The 4,378-nt window shown below is 34.8% G+C and overlaps 1 non-coding gene across 1 annotated transcript; it reads left to right on the top strand.

Annotated features, from left to right (window-relative positions):
• The first annotated feature begins 226 nt into the window (after window positions 1-226).
• LOC126002620 (small nucleolar RNA SNORA51) lies at window positions 227-357 on the top strand. Its single transcript, XR_007493303.1, has one exon. It is a non-coding gene; the product is annotated as a small nucleolar RNA SNORA51 (small nucleolar RNA).
• The last annotated feature ends 4,021 nt before the right edge of the window (window positions 358-4,378 follow it).

Here is a 4,378-nt window from a genome sequence, read left to right as displayed (position 1 = left end):
ATAAAAAAGGGGGCCGGCGAGGTGGCGCGAGAGGTATGGTGTCTGCCTTGCAAGCGCTAGCCAAGGATCAGGACCGCGGTTCAATCTCCCGGAGTCCCCAACAAGCCAGGGGCAATTTCTGAGCGCTTGGCCAGGAGTAACCCCTGAGTATCAAATGGGTGTAGCCCGAAAAAAAAAAACAAAAAAAGAAAAAAAAAAGGAAAAAAAAAAAGAAAAGAAAAGATAAAGCCTCCCAATTCTTACCACAGGCTGTGTTCTTTACACTGACTGTATAGAGAGGAGGTACAGTAAATGCACCCCATATACACCTCAACCCAGGCCCTTTGCCTAGTCTGTATTGTGAATTGAGGGACAAAAAAAGAGAAAGGTATGAACAGTTGTTTGTTAAAAATTAATAAACAGCTACCTCCTTCTGAAATATACTGATAGTATTGTTGTTGCTGAAGAGAATGCAGTACCAGGATTCATATCTGTGCCTCTCCAATGCAAGGAGGCATTGCTCTTGCCATTAGACTAGCTGGGGGGTGGGGGGGAGTTACCAATAGTACAGTGGGAATTATAGGAAGAAAACAAGGTCAAAGTGGGACTATTGTTAGAAAAAAAAGGTTGAAAAACTCTGGTTTGGAGTTCTAATGTTTATTTTTTCAAATACAAACGGAGTATTTTCTGGAATCACCTTATTTTTAAGATGCATTATATGACAACTCTAGGTAAGTATTTTAATATTTTTCATATTTGGGTTATATTATTAATAAATTATCTAATATTTTAAATTTAAATAGTCATAGGTGAATAGAGACTATTATAATGGAGAGTGCAAACTTAAAGTCTCATAAATTTAGAGAATAAAATCAACTTTCAGTTGATATACTTTTTTCTTACAGTAAAGTATGATAGAATAATGAACAAAAACCTTAATATATTTTATATAAAATTATATTTTAATATAACTCTGTGTTACATAAAAATATAAGTTTTATATAAATATAGGTGTTTATATAAATATAGGTGTTTATATAAAAATATAAAGTCAGGGCCGGTGAAATGGTACTAGAGGTAAGGTGTCTGCCTTGCAAGCGCTAGCCAAGGAAGGACTGCAGTTTGATCCCGCAGCGTCCATATGGTTCCCCCAAGCCAGGGGCAATTTCTGAACACTTAGCCAGGAGTAACCCCTGAGCATCAAACAGGTGTGGCCAAAAAAAATCAAAAAGAAAAAAAGAAAAAATCTTTAAAAAAAAAAAAATATATATATAAATTCAAGGTAATGGTAGATAAAAATCTCTAGATATATATCTTGCTCAAATTTTTAACTGGACTATGGAGAATAGCAAATCCTTGTTGTGCTTAGAATCCTTTAATATATTAAACAAAAAGTAGCAGTTTTCTCTTTAATGTCAATATTTATATGCTTATACTTATATTGTCAAGATTGCATATCCTTTGTAGGTACATTTTATTTCAATTATCCAAAGATAATTTTTCACATGTTTAATATCTCTGAAATTGGGGTGTCAATGATGATGGCAGATGATACTTTAGCCATATATTTTCACACATAATAAAACAAATATTACTAATAATATATTTTCACACATAATAAAACAAATATTACTAATAATATCTTGTGATCAATATACCCTCAGTACTATGAACTATGATATTTACATTAAAGGTAAAAATTTGTATGTATATAATTTTGGCTGTGCCAGGGAATGATCCTAGGACTTCACACGTGTAAGGTGACTGTTCTATGTATGAGTACCATTCCAAAATAAAAAATTTACATGTCAACTTGAAAATATGAGAGGATGAAGTTTTTCAAAATTCTGCAACTGAGAACAAAATAATTTGTAAACCACACACATAATAGGTAAATAGGCATATATAAACAAAACACTCATATTAGTATATATGTTTATATATAAACATTTTATGATAAATTCAATATTTTAATAATAGCTTATTTGTTTTAGGGACAGAGTAGATTGCTTAAAATAGTGAAAGAAGTGGAAGCAAGGTTTGCTTTCTACAGGAGACCTTAGGAATTGGGGAAACATTCTCTCTTTACCCACCCAGCAGGACCTGGCCAGTAGCTTCAGAAATGAGACTTCACAGTCTTTTAGTTCAGAATTCTCTGGATCAATGGTTCATGTTCCCAACCAAGGAAATGACTCTGATTTACTGTTCAGATAAAATTAGCACTCCTGACCACACAAGTGGAAGTTGAATGGCTGATCCATTTATGTAATGCAAACCTTATGGAGAAAAGGAGGGGCAGCGTCGGAGGTAGTTCCCCAAGATGGGGGGCTGTGAGTTTGAGCGACAGCCACAAAAGTCATCTATTCAGATAGAATACTTCCATGCTTCTCAGGATTGCCAGGTAACATGCTAATTGTTTTGTATTTATCAACTCATTGAATCCTTTGTGCAGTCCGAGGAGGTAGGAATTGATATCTGCATTATACAGATGAGGAAATGAGGCACAGATCACACATTTGATAAAGTGAAGAGCCTGGCTTCAAACCCACTGAAATAAACTGTTCATCAATGTCATGCCATTGTTTCTGTGCTAACTTCTAAAGTAAAATCATTCTGTAATAGAAAGAAGCCCCAATAGAAAAATGGTGGTGAATTATATTTATCACATGAGTGAAAGTTTTGGAGTTTTGAGAATAAGGAGATAGAAGACCTAAAACATTTTAAGTGCTTGCTTAATTTTAGGCACTTTGTCTATTTTACCTTATTTAATATGAGCTAGCATTTCAAGAATGCCAATATTAAAACAAATGAGTATTAAAGAAATGAGCATTAAAAACACATAAATTGTTAAAGTTAATTTCAGAAGATGTAATCAAAATGTCACAAGTAGGAGATGGTAAAGAAAGACTCCTGGGCACGTTTATGACTTTTTCCTTATATACTCCTACCAAGCCAGTTCAAAATAAATAGGATAACATGCCAGGGAGAGAATAATTCAATTAACCATGAGAAAAGACAAAGTAAGAGTAGACTTCTTAAAAGCAAATCATTTCTTAAAATTCACTTAGCAATCAATCAAAATTCACTTGATTGCTTAAACATATACTTGCTATTTCATTTGGCCTATTAAAGCTTCAATTGAGTCCAAAACTCTCTGTAGAATTATTGAAATTTCTACTGAAACCAGGAAAAACTGACCACCTTCTTCTCCTCCTCTTCCTCTTTTAGACCATACCTGGTGCTGCTCAGAGTTTATTCCTGATGCTGCACTCAGTGATCTCTCCTGGCTGAGGTCTGGGGATGTAGTTCTGGGGATCCATCCCATGCCAGCCATTTGAAAGGCAAACACATTTCTTACTGTACTATCTCTGCAGTTCCTCTGACCATTTCTTTACCCAAATTCTAACTGAAGGATATTTTATTATTGTTTAGCATTGCTTTGTAGCTAATTCTTCTCTTGTTTAATTAAAATGAATATTCAGAAACTCAATAAAAATATTTAACTCTTTGAGGTGCAGAAGCTTCTCAGCTTAATATATTCCCATCTGTTAATTTCTGCTTTCACTTGCTTGGAGAGTGCAGTTTCTTCCTTGAAGATGCCTTTAGCCTCAATGTCCTGGAGTGTTTTACCTACGTATTGTTCTATATATCTTATGGTTTTGGGGCTGATATCGAGGTCTTTAATCCATTTGGATTTTACCTTCGTACATGATGTTAGCTGGGGGTCTAAGTTCAATTTTTTGCAAGTGGCTACCCAGTTTTGCCAACACCACTTGTTGAAGAGGCTTTCTTTGTTCCATTTAGGATTTTTTGCTCCTTTATCAAAAATTAGATGATTGTATGTCTGGGGAACATTCTCTGAGTATTCAAGCTTATTCCACTGATCTGAGGGTCTGTCTTTATTCCAATACCATGCTGTTTTGATAACTATTGCTTTGTAGTAAAGTTTAAAGTTGGGGAAAGTAATTCCTCCCATATTCTTTTTCCCAATGATTGCTTTAGCTATTCGAGGGTGTTTATTGTTCCAAATAAATTTCAAAAGTGCCTGGTCCACTTCTTTGAAGAATGTCATGGGTATCTTTAGGGGGATCGCATTAAATCTGTACAGTGCTTTGGGGAGTATTGCCATTTTAATGATGTTAATCCTGCCAATCCATGAGCAGGGTATATGCTTCCATTTCCGCGTGTCCTCTCTTATTTCTTGGAGCAGAGTTTTATAGTTTTCCTTGTATAGGTCCTTCACATTTTTAGTCAAGTTGATTCCAAGATATTTGAGTTTGTGTGACACTATAGTGAATGGAGTTGTTTTCTTAATGTCCATTTCTTCCTTATTAGTATTGGTGTATAGGAAGGCCATTGATTTTTGTGTGTTAATTTTGTAGCCTGCCACCTTGCTATA

This window comes from Suncus etruscus, chromosome 2, assembly GCF_024139225.1.
Source record: "Suncus etruscus isolate mSunEtr1 chromosome 2, mSunEtr1.pri.cur, whole genome shotgun sequence".
Classification (NCBI taxonomy): Eukaryota; Metazoa; Chordata; class Mammalia; order Eulipotyphla; family Soricidae; genus Suncus; species Suncus etruscus.
This window is presented reverse-complemented; position numbering and strand designations above follow the sequence as displayed.